Below are 18093 nucleotides of genomic sequence, written 5' to 3'. Positions count from 1 at the left end.
ATCGCCATTATCTTCTGCTGATGAGATGCTGTATCCAGTAGTTCTTGAAGATCTGCTGGGTCGGTATCATCAATATTGCTTAAAGCCTCTAAGAGCTTCTTTTTTAATTCTGCTTTGGATTCTGTTGATCCTGTCCTGCTGCTGGATGACTTTGGATTCTTAATTTTCAAATTTTTAGACTCCGGTGTCCATCCTTTGGTTTTTATGGTTTTAACTAAATATTTAATTCTTGATATTTCAGCTATGTCAAAAGACCAACTGATGATATAAGAAATTCTTTTTCTTATGTAATATTGACATAATTTAATATGATCCGGTAAGGTGGAAATCTCCTGTTCCTTCTGGAATCTTTCATAATGAATTTTTGAAGCTTTTGGGCATTGTTGCTTCATTGCCTCCAAATCTTTCCCACCAGGTGTAGAACCATCTAGGAATTATTGATTTAGACATTTGCTCGCTGTATTTCACAAACCATGTGTGAGAAATGGGTCTTACATACAGAAAATTATACCATGCTCATTCATAATCAAAGTAATTATAGGTCTGGGGCCTATGTTGTTCTGATAATACGATAGGAGTATGGAGATGATCCACCTTCCAATCAAAAGGACTAATAATCTTGTTTATGGTGACCTTGGAGTATGCAATACCATCTTGGCCATGTTTGTTATTTGTAGTATGTTCATTTGTTATTGATCCTGTGTCTGTTAGGATAAATTCACAATGCCTCCTAGTCTTGATAGGGTCATTGGTTTCAATATAGTCAAAATTAGTATAGCAAGGTTTGAGTCAATCCTCAACCTTCTAATTTTCATAATGTTTATCCAATGCTAACACAGGAAGCATTGCTTTGTTAATGATTTTGAACTCTTCTGGAGTTGCCTGTTGTTCTTCCTTCTTTGAGGGAGTGTTGGGATCAACTGCTTGGGCAAAAGACTTTGGGGTCTTCATTTTGTAACATTCACTGGTTTGGATTTTTCCTTTACCTGTTGTGGAACTGGTAGAAGGTTGGATCCTTTGAAATGGGGATGATGTTTCTGTTTGGGGAATAGAACCGAGGATAGTTAATTTTTTGTTTTGGGTTGGAAATGTGGGCCTCATGGGCCTGGGTAGGTTTGGAAATTCAGCTAAGGCTGAATACCTGTTATCATTTGGTTTTTTATCGGGTTTTTTCCTGAAGGGGGAGTTTGGGGCTCCTGGCCTCATGGTTACCCTGTAAAAATTCCCTTGTAAGAAAATCTGGTAAAGAGTTTAAATCTCCTTTTATAAATTCAATTTCAAAATCAAAACTTGATAGTAAAGCTTGCCATCTAGCAAAAATTTGTTTAGAAACAAGATTTTTAACATCTTTTTGCAAAATGTCTTTTGCTGATTTGCAATCAACTTTTAATAAAAAATTCTTATTTATCAAGTCATCTTGGAATTTTGTAATACATAGTACTATAGATAAAATTTCTTTTTTAATAGTACTATAATTCTTTTGTGCAGGATTCCAGATCCCTGATGTGAAACGAACTAATTGTTCTACAGATTCTGGGACAAGTCTTTGTTTAAGAATTCCACCGTATCCTTCATTAGAAGCATCGGTTTCTACTATCATGAAAGTATCTGGGTTTGGAATAGCTAGACATGGAAGTTTTTTGACAACAGTCTTGATTTTCTTAACTGTTTCTGTTTGTTCAAGACTCCATGGGACTGGGTTTTTCCTAAGACGCTTGTAAAGAGGTTCGCAGATCTTTCTGATATTAGGGATAAAGTCTGCAACATAATTAAGACTTCCTAGAAACCTTTGCAATTGGGTTTTGTCAGGAATTTCATCTGGAAATTTAGAAGAGAACTCTATGGCTCTACAAATGGGTTTATAAGTACCTTGGTATAAGTCATGTCCTAAAAATGTAATTGTTGTTTGAAACAATTTAATCTTTTTAGCACTTACTACAATCCATTATGTTTAACAATCTTAAAGAAAGTATTCAGATGCTTAAAGTGAGAATCTATGTCCTCAGAAAATATTAATACGTCATCTATATAAACAATAGACATATTGCTATAAGGGTTAAAAATATTATTCATAATATTCTGGAATTCAGAAGGGGCATTGTTTAACCCAAAAGGCATAACATTCCATTCATATTGCCCAAAAGGGACATTGAATGTAGTTTTGTATTTATCTTTTTCAGCAACTTGTATTTGCCAAAATCCTGATTTCATATCAAACTTACTATAGATGTTTGCTTTGTAAGTTCTTTTTAATAGATCTCTTTATTAGGTATCGGGTACCTAATCCATTGTAATACTTTATTTAAAGGTTTGTAATTTATAACTAATCTGGGAGATCCTCTTTCTTTTTCGACATTTTTATTTACATAAAATGCTGAACAGCTCCAAGGGGACCTAGAGGGTCTTATTATCTTTTTTTTTTTTTTTGTAAAAGATCATTGATTTCATTTTTGCAAGTTTCCATTAACTCGTGGTTCATTTGGATAGGCCTTGCCTTTGTAGGGATGGCTTGTTCATTGAATTCATCAATATATGGTAACTCAACAATGTGTCGCTTTCTTTCCCAAGAAGCACTTGGTAATTCTGAACAAACTTCATGTTCAAGTTTTTCTTGAAAACTTGCTATTTTCCTTTCTATCACCGGGTTTTTTAAAGTTTGTTCAATTTGATTAGACAATAAACATATTTTGAAAATAGTTTTTGATTTAACAAAATCACCTTCATCTTGAGAAAGAGTAGATAAATAAGGAAATCTAATTTCCTTTCCTAATACCGTAGTATAGTGTCACGACCCAACCCCGTAGGCCGTGACTAGTACCCGAGCTGGGCACTCATATACACACCTGTTAGCTATATGATCAGTCCACAACAAACATAATATGGAGCTTATAACGACCAAAACATAGTCTCGGAACTGTCGCCTAAATGTATATATATGTTCGGCAACCTGTCTCCTGAGGAGTCATAACTATCAACAGATAACACAGTACATAAGCCGACAAGACTGTCATAACAGGTGGGAACGTCCCAACTATATATATATAAACGCAAGCCGACAAGGCTGCTACCACAACATGACAATATATGCAAGCCGGCAAGGCTGCCACAACGATAGAACACGCATACTAATCATACACACATTGATCACATCTGGATACAACCCATATACATGTCTACAGACCTCTAAGAGTATCAACAGTAACATATGACGGGACAGGGCCCCGTCTTACCCCTGGACAAAACATATATATATACATATCAGGAAGTCGGTACCAAATCTAGGCTCCGGAACGACGGAGCTCTCCAAGACAGCAGAAAGGGAATCCTAAGCTGGCGGATCACCAAGGCGAGTATCTGCACCTGCGGGCATGAAACGCAGCCCCTCCGAAGAAAGGGGGTCAGTACGGAATATGTACTGAGCATGTAAAGCATGAAATACAATAAAAGGATCATAACTGAAATAAGAAGTACAGGAAACAAGTACAATGTTCAGCATACCAAAACGCTTGCCTTTGAAACATAAATCATGCATGTCAATATCATATATCATATGCCCTCCTGGCCGCCATAACATGTCATTATATCATCATATCATCATCATGTCATCATATCATATATATATATATATATATATATATATATATATATATATCGTACCCGACCCTCTAGTGAGGGACTCGGTGAACAATGCAGTGAAACTGTACACGATAACATACCCGGCCCGGGACTCGGTGAAAGATATATTGAGGCATGCACGACCAGAGTAGTGAGAAACCATATGCAATTTTAAACATTATCAAAGACTCAATGGAATAATCAAAACGAACTATCATTTGAAAATCAAGACAATAGTCATATCAAATACCTTTGAATGTCACTGTGGATTATATCAAGTAGAACTCTGGAATCATATGTACGTATTGAAACATAATAAATTAAGTTCTGGGAACCAAGGACACTAGCCATCTGTCACACCCCGATCTTACTAGGGTGTGATGGGCACCCGACCCTTACTTAGGGCCGAGCGAACCCTCTGACTCCTATTACATACATAATTTTTTTTTCATCGTACTCAAATCAAATATAATCTGTGATCATATGGACTTTATAACATAACATAAAATGACACATAGGCTGCTGACAGAACCGACACTCTATACCCACGACTCTATCTGCAAAGTCTCTAACCTCGAACATAGCGTCATAGTACATATACTCTGACTTGGCAGCACTCCAGGACAAGTGGAGCCTACCAACTCCGCTGGAACATCTTCTATGTTAACTTCGCATCCTTTGGGTGTACCTGCGCGGCATGAACGCAGCCCCCGAAGAAGAGGGGTCAGTACGAGCAATATACTGAGTATGTAAGGCAAGAATAGTAACATAGTAAGAAATATGCGTGTGAATAATAACTGCATGGAAACATAAAACATGTCATAGAATAAAAGAGTAACCTGTACATATGAGTGCCGCTGAGGGCGGATACCATGCATACTTAGCTGGTCATGTCATGTCATATCTTATCATATCATCTCATATCGTATCATATCATATCATATCATATCATATCATATCATGTCATGTCATATCATGTCGTGTCATATCATATCATGTCATGTCATAGCACCGAACAATGTCGGCTCGCCCACATAGCGCCGAAATACGTCGGCTCGCCCATATATCCCGCGTCCGGGATGATAAGCCAGCTGACCAGGTGGCAATGAAACATGTTTCCCTTCCCATCCCCCATGTATCCCTTCCCCCACCCCATGTGCATATACATATCTTATATACATATGTCATATAAGCATGCAGGAGAGCCCAAAAAAAATCATGTATCCATCGGAGTGACGTAAGGTCGGTGACCTCCGATTACGTTATGGAATAACCATGATCGCTTCGTCTCACCTTGAAGGAACTAGTATCATAAGGCGAGACTATCAATGAAGAGTGTCACTATGAGAAAATATAAAATAGGGTCATGAGGCATCGTTTCATATACTTGGAGCCTTTAAAACAGTGAATATCCATAATAGAGTTGAGAAATCAAGAAATAACTTAACATTTTCATATTGTCATATTCATGGTAGGAACATATCGTCAACATATCTGTCATAGACATTTTCTCATATTTGACGTCAGGGTTGTCAATGTAATACATATCCATCATTTTTGTCATAAAAGCTTATAATACCATAAACCTTTGTTTTGGAAAAATACGAACATTTTGAAAAACGTTGACGGGTTATCGGGAAAGTAATCATACCTTAGAATCATAGACATCTAACTTTTAAAAACAAGTAAGATATGGAGACAATTTTAAATTCACAATATCGGGATCATGCCTTTGAAAGAAAAGGGACGAGCCTTAACATACCTGTTCCACGTCCTATTAGCTATGCTTATGTGTCCGAGCTTGTAAGTCTACATTTAAGATAATTCACACTAATGTTAGCCTTTTCATCGTACACTTGTGCCATAATTCAAATTATACTATTTTATATTCTGCCGAAAATCGGGCAGCATCTCCCCTGTTTATATGCCTAGCCCAAATTTTTAATTCAGCAGCCAACAACAACAACAACAATACCAACATCAATTATAATGTTTCCAACTCAAAACATCTCCTAAAATAGCCCACACGCTGTTTTTCAGCTTTCATAACTAATTAACTCAGTATACAATTATTTAATCGCGTATTCTTCGTAAATAAACCGGTATTAGCACAAATAGAAAGAGATTCATACCTTTCTCCCTTTAATATTGCTTAATCTCCACTTTTCCACGCTAAATTTAGGCCACCACACACTGTTATATGATTCTGCACCAATAATTATACGCTACCCGGACTGGAATTGGGAAATTATACCTGGTTTTGGGCAAAATTTTGGTTGGGGAGTTTGGGAGAACTCTCCAGATTTTTGGAGAGTTTTGGGGTGTGTTTTTCGTGTGTTGATCTGAAAATGAGGGGGGTTTCGCCCTTTTTATGATGTTTAGAAGCTGCCAGAAGCAGCTGGAAAAATGCTCTGCGCGTTCACGCTGCCTTCTGGCGTGATCGCGTAGAGTTAAATAATTTCCTTCTGCGCGTTCGCGCCCCCTTTGGGCGCGTTCGCGCAGGGTTAAAATTTCTGACTGGATGTTCATTCAGTAAAACAGTCATAACTCTTGATCCCGATATCGTATGAGGGCCCACGACCTATGGTTAGAAAGCTCTTTCAAGTATCTACAATTTTTATTTCTGGGGGTTTTCCCAAATTCTAAACTTATAATGCCGTGTTTGCCCTTTCAAGTCAGATCATCCGAAAACGTTTCCTTAAATCGTCCTTTTGGAGGGCTTATGCCCATTTTTGGCTTATGGGTCCTTCTTAGGACTTGCTCAACTTTCCATATACTACTCGTATGCATCTTCATATGTCCTTTATAAAACTTTGGCATGTGGGCCCCACTTAGCTTGCAGCAACGAGGGCTTTTCGTCAATTAACATATGAACTAATTTACACCATATGGTCTCCAAATGTCATATATATATGCCATTATTACCTTCTTATAACACAACCTTCATTCTGAAATTGATTTTTCAGATTTTTGTTCAGCGCGTTCGCGCCACGTTGGGGGCGCGTTCGCGCTGTATTGGCCCCTTTGGCCCATTCTAAGCCGTCTACAGGTTTTGGTAACGCAAAATTTTTCCGGGGTGTAACACCATCCTAGTGGCTCTAAGAATAGGAACTTTTTGGAATCATATACATATCGTCTATTCGTTTCATAAGGATCATGCCAAAGAGAAAGAAGTGTTAACTTTACATACCTTTAGCGCTTATTCGCCACGCAATATGTATACGCTGCCCAATAATATCTCAACCTATATTAAGGCGTCAAGAACTACGATTAAACTACGGGGAGATTCAAAACGTATTCTAACGTTAGTAATTCCTTTCTAGATAATTAGACGACGTTTCCCTTGTCTCCAAACCAACCACATAACAACCAAGCCAACATTAATAACCACACGTTCAAGTGCTAATCCGAGACTACTCAAGACAATATTCGAAAACGTTCCGGACAGCCCACACAATATTCCAAACAACCCACATTCAAAATGTTCGAATACAATCCACATACGACTACTACTTGTCACACCCCATTTTAACCCGGAAAGTTAAATTAGAAGTATGACATATTGGAAATTCCTGTTTTTGTTTATTTTAAGGAGTCGCCACCTAATTATTTATGGTGAATTAGGACACCTGAAATTTATTAAAGTTATGCTTAAAGTTAACTCTGTTTAAGGTCTGCGAAACTTAAGATTCTAGGTAAGGGTTCAATTAGTCTAAAGGGAAGGTATTAGGCATCCTTTAAGACCCATTAACAATGGTTAACCGACCGGACTTATAATTAATTAGGCTAAGAAAGTAGCTATGATATTTCAGAAAAAAAGAAACATGATTTTGCAAGTATGGCTAAAGTTGTAAATAGGCATGTAAGAATACTATTTAAAATAGAACTTGTAGAAAAAATGATAATTTGTATAAAAGAGTATTTTTAATGCTATTTTGAAATACGACTTATAAATGTTGTTAAGATTTTAAACGAAAGTGTAATAATGTTGTTTAAAATAATACTTGTAGAAAACACAATAATTTGTGTAAAAATTTAGTTAAAATAAACTAAAAGAAGCGGAATATGTGATGTTTATATATATTTGGAGAAAAGTGAGCTATACCAACTCACAAATTAAAAGAGTTATTGTAAGATTAATGTTAAATAATTTTTTAAGGTTTCATATAAAGACTAGTAGTTTAAATGTATATGTTACACTGAGGTTGTTTCAACAAGATACGTGTTTCAAGTGTTGGAAAAGAATTGAAGTAAAAAAAAACTAGCCGTTAAAACTAATTGGCTTTTATTTCGTAGAATGAATTAACGTTAGTGTAAGATTTGTTATGTTTAAAATCTCTAAAATGATAAGCATAAGTTATTATTCCCTTAGCCGAAAGATGTAGTCATGTTATTTTTGAAAATCAATTACTCCAAATAAATGTTATAGATACTATTAACAATTTAGAAAATAGAGTTGAATGTAATTTTTTTTTTTTATGGAATTAACTACCCATAACTAAACTAAAACCCTTAATGTCACTAAAGTCTATCTTAATTAACAAGCATAAATGTTAGTTATACAAAGCAAATAAAATATAATAATAAGAAGGAAGAGAGGAGAAAGTTAAATAGGTCTGGCCCATTTATTTAGGCCTAATTGCTGCAAACTGTTGGCATTATTGGGCTTCGGCCCAATATCCTTCTTTATAATGAAGCTGTAGGCTGTTCTGTTTATTGGGCTTTGGCCCAGATTTGTTTTCTTGTATGACTGCAGATTGGGCTGATATAGGAGGAGGTTTTGTTGGGCCTTTAGCCCAACACCAAATGCGGAGGAATGACGAGTCCGAGGGACTCGTATGCGATGTTCATGCACAAAAAAAAGAAAGAAAAGATTAACATACGATCAATAAACAAAGTCAAACATGCAAGATACAATTCAAAGCAAATCAGTGGATTATGTATACGCTCTGTATATTTGGCATATCTTATGTATATTTATACATAATCCATCAAAAAAAAGGGGGGGGGGGGGGGGGGGGGGGGGGGGGAGGAGAAAGAAAGTATTGTGGAGCTTCAGATGCATACGGTCCAATCCTTAGGAAAACAGCAATTATTAAGCTCAAAAACCATGGCGGTGTAAACGGTCAAGAATATAGCAACTCATAGCAGCCACTATGATAACAAAATTGAAACAAACACAATAGCAATATTCCCTCGAATTGCCTCAGAATTCAGCTTAGGCCAGATGCGAATATTGAATTTAACACACTCAAATCATATTACAAAGAAGAAGAAGACATTCTTAAAGTTGATCAACCCATAATTCTTAGGAGAAGCTTTAAAGAAGCATGCCAAACCATCAAATTCCTTTAAATAAAACAACGAGCATAACTGAAGATTCCATTGGGACAGAAGAACAAGCGTGACTCTAAGAAATAATTCATGATGACAAACGACTGTTAAAGCTAAAAATATATGACCCAACACCTTCAATCATAGATAAGAGAGAATACCCCAACATACTCGCATGAAATAGTAATCATGAAGTTCACACTTTATCGGAAAAGAAACTCGAGGCCAAAGCGTAACTAGAAATGAAGATGAAGTGTACTCACTGATTTTAAAGCGACAAAATAATAATTTTAGAATGGCAAACCTTGTTACACATGACAGAAAACCAGGGAAGACAGATTTCAGACCAAACAAGAGGGCTGTTATGAAAACAATACGAAAACAGATTCAACAGATTTCAGCCCAAACGAGAGATTGAAGACACTATGAAAAAACATCAACTTATAAATAGACTGAAACTCCCATTGAAACAAATTCAGACCCAGTGAGAGGGCTGCTGTCGTCAATAACTGCTGAAGCCATATTTCTCACCAGGTCAAGTTCTCGGCAGTATAGGTGTCAACATGTTTTCTAAAACAGTCCAATTAGCAGGCAAGTGGATGCAAAGGTCAGGTGTGATAAAGACATTATAGGAGAGGCATTCAGATATGGTTCCACACCATACTCAAGCATGCAAGATACAAACAAATGAAGGGACCACAGACTAAGGGAGAAGAATTGTCATGCTGAAGGGAACTAGATACAAGCACAGTCAAGCAAATGATAGCAACGAGTTCACAATAAAGTAGCACATTAAATAAATTCAGACTCCTCCTAGGCTCATAGAATTTGAACATGTACACTGAACATAAAAGAGGTTAGGCTCAAGATAGGATTATGAAAAGATAAGCATTTGAGGGAGATCAACTGATTTTGAACACCAAATCATCTCGACTTAATCATCCAAACACGAGCTCATACGAACATCTAAATACTAATAAACTCAGATTAGACTGAATTAAAATGAGACAATAACATATAGATGCTATCCACTGTTAAACTGCGACAACTGAACTACTAAACACCTACATTGACAACAGAATTGGGAAATGACGAAACAGAACAGGGGCCAAACAGAATTCAGAAACCAACATCGACATGTCCTATTATCAGTTCATCATATCCACCCAAACAGATTACATTTATGACGGGTATCTTACTAAAAAAAAAAGCAAGAGGGAAACAATGCTGGCCTGTTCTAATCGGGTATGTAATATACCTAGGATATACACACAGTAGTGTGTATATCAGATGTATATCGAATGTATATCTTCTTCTTGTCTTGACAAATCATTGTATATCCTATGTATATCCGATTTTTAATAGATGCTACGTCCTGGAAATTCAGTCTCATGATCCCAACCACAGTATATGTCTTTCAAATCCGTCTATTAGCGATTGTTATTCTATCCTAACAGCTCCCAAACGTCAAACGAATAACGCGACGACAACGAAACTACATAATCACTAACATATAGCAGTATAAACCAAAAATCTTGAACAAGCAGAAATTAAAGATCACGAGTGACAATTATATCGAAGTTTACCTGTTTGTGGTGCAGTGAAGTGAGGCGTCGAAGTCGTCGAACCTACACTCTCGTTATGAATAGACTCGAACAGGAGCGAACCTCAAAATCGTTTAAAGAAACTAAAGTTTTCAACCAAACAGATAGAGTAATCGTTGGCTGCTTTCTTGGAATCTCCTATATTCGATGATTAAACTTGGGTTTTGTAGGGAAATTTGGTTCTAGATCCTTCGTTTTTCTATCTTTTGTTCCTAAAAATAAACCATTCCAAAAAATCCCCCCTATCTCTTCCCCAAATTAGGATTATTTATAGTATTGTGATTAGGGTTTAAATGGAAGAGGAAGAGGAGCGGGGGACAGGCGTGGTGGAAGTGCAGAGGGAGCACGTGAGGGAGACAAGGATAAGTGGAGCAGCGAGGGATGGCAGAGAAGAGGTGGGAAGAACGTGGGAGATGGAGGCGAGATGGAGACGAGGAGGAGAGTGAAGGACAGGCGTGGGGGACAAAGAAAGGTGGAGGTGACAGAGATGAAGGTGGAGAGTAACGTGGGAGGGGAGCGTGAGATTGAGCGAGAGAGAGAACGGAGGAACGGCGGAGATGAAGGTGGAGAAGAGAGAGAGAGAAAGGGGTAGGGGTGAAGGAGAGAAAGGAGGAGATGATGATGAAGGAAGCGGAAGGGTTAGGTTTTTTAGGAATTGGGTTGGGTCGGGTCATGTAAATGTAGTGGGCTGATCCGGATATTTTAGAGTAATGGGCTGGTCCGTTTGGGCTGGCCCATTAATTTAAATATGGGTTGAAAAATGTGGGTTGGGTATAAAAATGTGGGTTGTTTATTTAGGTAGGGAAATAATATTGTATTGGTATTTTGGGCCATTAATTTGGCTGAAAATTGTTGATCCTTCCTCCGCTATTTAATTATTCTTGGGCTTCTAATTTAATAACTGGTAAAGATGATAAATAATTAATATGTAAAAAAAAAAAATATTTTGCAAAGTGTTGTCTTGTAATTAATTTAACGAGTCCAAACCCGAAAACGAAACGATGACGAACATTTAAAATTTGTGATAAAGTAATGCTCGTAAAAAAATAGCGAAAATAATAGTAGTGAAAATAAAGTATTTAGCTCGTCGATAAATTTAGAAACTCGAGTAAATTAAATAAAAGAGGGACAAAATTGGGTGTCAACAGATGCCCCTCTTCGACCGGAGATGATGTAAGAATCTTCGGGCGAAGAAGTTGACGTAGTAGCCAATTTTGTTTGGACCGACGAATATGAGTTTGTAAAAAAGTACGGTTTAGAAGAATTGACAGAAAATATTATGAGGACCGAAGGAATTATGGAAAATTATGGCCGAATCTCAGTTTCGAGTTGCCTACATATCTCGGGCTGCACGAGAATCAGGCCATGTGTAGTTCGAAAGTTTTGGGGATTCATAATCTTGCGGGGGTTGTAGACAGGTGACGAGAACGTTCAAGAATGAAACATATGCTTATAGCCTCCTAATTATAAATGTGGCACGCAACACACCTTTAAGTAGGACTCTACTAGACACGATGTAAATTTTCAAAAAAATGTCCCAGTGTTGAGTTATGGAGACGCTGGGGGTGTAGAAAGGAATATGAGATTGTAAAAAGAGTAGATTTAGTAGAGTTTTAGCGGAGGATGTGAAAAAGAAATTAACCTATGTATCACGTGTTTGTGGACATAGGCGGAATCGAGTTCGAGAATATATCCGTGACCTTTGCTTGTGAGTTTGGTATTCCTCTTCAGCATGTTTGCCCCAGTTCACTGCGTAAGATAAAGTTCCACGTTGTGTTGCATCCCTGCAGGTTGTGTTTTCTGCCAAAACTGAAATTCGTGTCCAAAATTAGTAATAGAGTTGAAAGTGTAAAATTGTAAAGAGTGTAAAATGATAGTAAATATGAGTGTGGGAATGAAAGTGAAGCCGTGTGGCTAATGTTGTCTCTGATTGTCTTCAGGGACTTGAATGAATGCGTGATGCGTATGCTGAGGATGTGATAATATTTCCAGTTGCATTTGCAGATGATAGTGATAAGGTCTCTGGCTGTCTTCCGGGACTCGATGATAAATGATATCTGCGAATTTTAAGGTAAATTCATTAAAGTGGTAAGGTAGATGATGAAATAAAGGAATGAAGTAAGGAGTAAAATAAATGTGTAGCCGTTTGGCTTATGCGGGTGAGGCCGTATAGCCGGGTGATGTCTCCGATGGTTGTCGGGACTCAATGATATGCTGATGAGGCTGTATAGCCAAACGATGTCTCCGGTTGTCTTCGGAGGCTCAAAGATAATTCCTGTAAAGTTCAGGGTAAAGTTGTTAAAGTTGGTAAAGTAAATGATAAAGTAGAGAGTAAAGTCAAAGTGTAGCCGTCTGGCTTATGCGTATGAGGCCGTGTGGCCATGCGATGTCTCCGGTTGTCTTCGGGACTTGACGATATCTCTCCGGTTGTCTTCAGAGATTTGATGCTGATTCCCGTAAAGTCCAGGATAAAGTTGTAAAGTGGATGATGTCTCCGGTTGTCTTCGGAGGCTCAATGATAATTCCTGTAAAGTTCAGGGTAAAGTTGGTAAAGTTGGTAAAGTAAATGATAAAGTAGAGAGTAATGTCAAAATGTAGCCGTATGGCTTATGCACGTGAGGCTGTAGAGCCGAATGATGCCCCCGGCTGTCTTCGGAGACTTGATGATATGACATCTCCAGTTGTCTTCGGAGATTCGATAATGATTCCCGTAAAGTCCAGGGTGAAGTTGTATGATGTCTCCGGTTGTCTTCGGAGATTTGATAATGATTCCCGTAAAGTCCAGGGTGAAGTTGTATGATGTCTCCGGTTGTCTTCGGAGATTTTGATGTTGATTCCTGTAGAGTTCAGGGTAAAGTGGTTAAAGTAGGTAAAGTGAATGATAAAGTAATGGATAACGTAGGGGGTAAAGTAAAAGTGTAGCCGTTCGGCTGATGATGTTGACGGTATCGCGACAGGCTGAATTAATGACGCGTAATCCTGATTTGATTCGTCTTTAACCTGCAAAACAGGTATATTCGTTAATGAAGTCATAAAGTTGTTCTGATAAAATAAAATTAAAGATAAAGTTTAGAAATAAAGTCGTTTGGCTTTTGAGGGGAGGCCATATTGAGCCAGATGATGCTTTTCGGTCGTGATAGACTTGACTGTTGATCTCGCGATCTTTTAATTCCTGCACTCAAAGAAAAATTCTTAGTTTGGGAGGGGGAAGTTGATTCGTGTTGACTCCAAGCTTGGCTTTGTTGGCGCTCCATTCATCCTGTTTGTTTGGATCTTGTGGCCTCTGTTTAAGCCTCGGTAGATGAACAGTAGTGAAATAATTGAAAGAAAGTATTTCATTTGAAAGGTAGGTATGTAAGTATATGTATAAGGAAATGTAATTATACGTATATAAGTTGTGAAATATGTATATGTAAATGTATGTATGTAAGGAAAGATATATATGTAAATGTATATATATGTAAGTTGTAAAATATTCTGCCAGCTTCGGATTGTGACACTTCTAAAGTAATTGGTCTATAATACTTCCTGTCTGATAGCCTTAATCTTGTCGATGCACAATTGTTCTTTTGTCTATATCTTTTCAAAACATGCCCCAGTTTTGATTCAGAAGGGTATACTAAACCTATGCTATGTCGTGACCGAACCTTGTATAGGTTGCCTACGTATCCGCCAAGGAATCAGGTCAGAACGTAGTTCGTGAATTCATAACAAAAATAGTCTGAAGTTTTCTAATAAAGGGACCGAACCCGATGTGGATTGCCTACGTATCCCACCAAGGGAATCAGGTCGGCGTAGTTCTGCTATGTAAACGGCTAAAGGTTTGTAGGATTTCTATCTGAATATGATTGACCCGTATGTTGATAGTCTACGAATCTCGCCGAGGGAATCAGGCTATATGTAGTTCTCCTTGTATAAGGTTTTTTTTTTTTTTGTTATAATGCAACCGAACCCTATGTGGGCTGCCTACGTATCCCACCACGGGAATCAGGGCGGAACGTAGTTCGTATGGCAAAAATTCTAACCTAGTATGACCGAGTCCCTATGTGGGCTGCCTACGTATCCACCGAGGAATCAGGTCAAGCGTAGTTCGCAACATGGTTGTTAAAGGAAAGGTTGTAAACTAGGTTGTCTTACCTAATGTCGTCCTTTGATTTTTTCTTGGATTGCTAGCTTTCAGGCTTATGTCATCACCTATCGGCTATTTCGATTTCTTTCGAGTGGAATCTTATCTTGTCCCCTAGTTTCTTTGTTACTCTCTCGGGATGTATGTTTGCCTGTTCGTTCATTTCATGTCACAATCGTAGAGTTGACAGATTTGATAATTATAGTAGAAAATAACAATAATAGATGATTAAGGAAAATCAGAAATGCATTCATAGTTTTCACGATTAAGCTTCCAAAAGATGAAGCAAAGCAAACAAAAGTTTTGAGCATGATTCCAGCCTTTAAAAAAAAGTTCACTACATGTTCGGTCTACCAAAGACCACCGGTGAATCAGAGACGGAGTACAAGTCCAATTCTTCAGAGTCTCTCCTGGTTCGGCACCCCATATTGTCAGTGCCTTGGTGTTGCGAGTAGTTGTATTGGATTGTTCCCACGAGAGCGACAAAGTTGTTGATCTGACTCTTTCCGCACTGGACTCCTCTAAATCTTGGCATTTCCGTGAGCAGGCAAAGGATTGTTGACCACATTGGGCTTAGCTTCAGCGAGCTGAATTACTCCTTCCTTAATCAGGGCTTCGATTTTGTTTTTAAGCCCATAGCAATCTTCAGTGGCGTGCCCAACAACTCCAGAGTGGTATGCGCAGCTTTTGGAACCATCAAACCATTTTGGGATAGGCTCGGGAATTTTTCCTTCAATCGGTTGTATTATGCCTGCTGCTTTCATTCTTTCGAACAATTGAGCCAAGGGTTCAGCGATCTGAGTGTAATTACGGGTGTTTTTGGTGTCAGGGTTTGGACGGGCTCTAGGTATAGTATGTGGTCGATTTTGGTAAGTTGGAGCTTGGTTGGGTTGATACGGGCGTGGGTTTTGATGCGGAGGCGCTCGGGGTTGGTAGTAGTTTGCTTGGGTGTTGTAAACGGGGTAAGGAGGTAGTGGAGCTTGGTAGGGTTCAGGGTAGTGGTAAGGGTAGAAAGTTTGTTGTGGGTGGTTAAAGTATGGAATGGCTTGGCTCGGCTCATGTCCTTGAGCGTTCATGACTGCAGCGACATCTTCCTTCTTCTTTTTAATCCCGTTGATAGAACCAGATTGTATAGCTTTGTTCATTGCTTGTAAAGCAATAAGATCCTGAATTTTCCCCGATTTGATTCCTTCTTCCAAGGCTTCTCCCATTCGAACAACTTCTGTGAATTTTTGTCCCATCATACCTATCATTTTCTCGTAAAATATGCCAGCCTGGCATTCAATGAAGGTAGCAGTCATTTCCCTATCATTCATCGGAGGTTGAACCCTGGCTGCTTCTGACCTCCAACGTAACGCATATTCGCGGAACGTCTCAGTTGACTTCCTGGTTAACTTAGTCATGTAAACTCTATCTGGTGTGATATCGGTGTTAAAACTGAACCTGTCCATAAAGTCTTGCGCCATGTCACTCCAACCACGCCATTTACGGACATCCTGTTGTGTATACCAAGTAAGTGCTTCGCCAGATAAGCTTCTTATGAAGAGCTTCATCCTTATGCTCTGGTCTCTGCCCACTCCAACCAGTTTGTCACAATAAGCCCTTAAGTGTGTATGAGGGTCGCCTGTTCCATTGAATGTATCAAATTTTGGCGGTTTGTAGCCCACGGGTAAATCAACGTCAGGTTGAACACAGAGATCTTCGTATTCTACACTCTTAGTTCCTCTAGCAACTTGAAGGTTCCTCATTGCTTCTTTGAGACTGTGGATCTCTTTTAGCAGTATGTTATCTGCCCCTGCCTTTGCATCCCTTTCCATTTCTTCGTATTGATCTACCTCGGGTTGGAACCTGACCGTTACTGGGTTGGTAAAGGTTTGTGTTTCTGTGGCATATACCGGAGGAACACATTGTGCATTTGGGGTGACAAAGTGTGCCCCGTGCATATGCTGGGTTGGATAAGTTTGGACGATGGGGGTGTTTTGGACAAGAGGTGGTGTGTTGTAATTGGTGTTTATAGGTGGTTGATTCGGTGGGTTTAGAGGAGTAGTTATAGGTGGTGGGTTAGTGTTGGTGGATAAAGGAATGTAAGGAGTATGACCTAGTGATTGATTTGGTGGGTTGACGGGTGGTGGATTATGAGTAGCATAGGTAGTGTAGGTGGGTGGTTGATTTTGTGGAGGAGTATAGCTAGTGTAAGTGGTTGGTTGACTTTGTGGGGGAGTATAGACGGATGTTGGATTTGGTGGATTTGCGGGGGTGATCGGAGGCAAGTTGTTGTTAGTAGGTGCATTGTTTTGGGGAGGAAAATGCTCAGGAACTGGGGATTCGAGTGATGGGAAACGAGGTGGTTCTGGTGCAGTATTGCTAGGTTCAGAAGGTGAATTTTGGAGTGTGATGGATAAATTGGTCAAGTCCCTAACCCGATTTAGTTCTCCACGTAGATTCTCAATTTCTTGAGTCAGGCGGGCGATATGTTCATCCCGTTGAATAGCAGTTCCATGTTCAGAAGTTTCAGGCGGATCGCTAGCGATCACGAGGTTTTCTACACCAGTTGGAACAGGTGCGGCCGGATCAGACATAGTAATTTCATTTCCTTGGACAGCCCAACTACGTTCAGGTAACGATGACGTCTTTGACCTCGTGATGTAAGGATGGTCGGCCATCGAGCGTCAACACGAATCAACTCTCTGTTCGGGAATAAGATAAAATAGACATACAGTATAAACGATGTTAATCTCATGAACATATCTAGGTAAAGTCATTATCACGTAAAGTCAAGTAAGTCATGTAGCAAATAATTCATCAAATAGAGTCAAACAAGTTGTCAAACAAGCATATCAAGCAACAACGTGTCCTAACATGCATGTGACCTCTTTGTGCCAGAGGTAGGCCTAACGTTTGTTTGAAGGGTAAAGTGTGCCATAATACGTCATCCCGTTGCTTTGATTAATTAGACAAATTCTATTTCTCAAAAAAAATAAAGTAAAAAATAATATAACATTTATTATACGTCAAATGAATACAACGTAAAGTGTTTCCTAATCTAAATAAAATTTCCTAATTTCTAAATTTCAGCTCCGTTTTGCGATGTCCTTGATCTTCGTCATTTGTTGCACTCCGATGCAAATGCATACCTGTCATAGAAATGTTAATCATTCCCTCCTTCCTAAAGTTTAATTAATTAGAGCAAGTAGTCAATATTTAGGCACAGTTATCCTTCAAACATGCACATAAAGTATGATTGGTGTCACTCGGGGTCGTGAACCCGCTTGGACATTTGGACAAAGTCATCTAATGGGCTTAATACACCAAGGATATTAAACCTCCTAGGATATGAAATGTATGCTCTTAATAAAAGGTGTTGGTTTAGCCCTATCCTAGGTTGACTAGGAGTGGGTTTACTAGACGCAAGGT

The 18093-nt window shown here is 38.7% G+C and overlaps 1 long non-coding RNA gene and 1 pseudogene across 1 annotated transcript; one reads left to right on the top strand and one right to left on the bottom strand.

Annotated features, from left to right (window-relative positions):
- The window catches only part of LOC132630156 (two-component response regulator ARR11-like), an 81325-nt pseudogene that overhangs the window by 17629 nt on the left and 45603 nt on the right, over positions 1-18093 (top strand).
- Positions 3971-5948, bottom strand: LOC132633699 (uncharacterized). The gene is made up of 3 exons (XR_009579751.1): positions 5748-5948; positions 5378-5424; positions 3971-4303 (listed from the first exon to the last, which is right to left on the bottom strand). It is a non-coding gene; the product is annotated as an uncharacterized LOC132633699 (long non-coding RNA).

The sequence above is a fragment of the Lycium barbarum genome, chromosome 3, assembly GCF_019175385.1.
Source record: "Lycium barbarum isolate Lr01 chromosome 3, ASM1917538v2, whole genome shotgun sequence".
Taxonomy (NCBI): domain Eukaryota; kingdom Viridiplantae; phylum Streptophyta; class Magnoliopsida; order Solanales; family Solanaceae; genus Lycium; species Lycium barbarum.
This window is presented reverse-complemented; position numbering and strand designations above follow the sequence as displayed.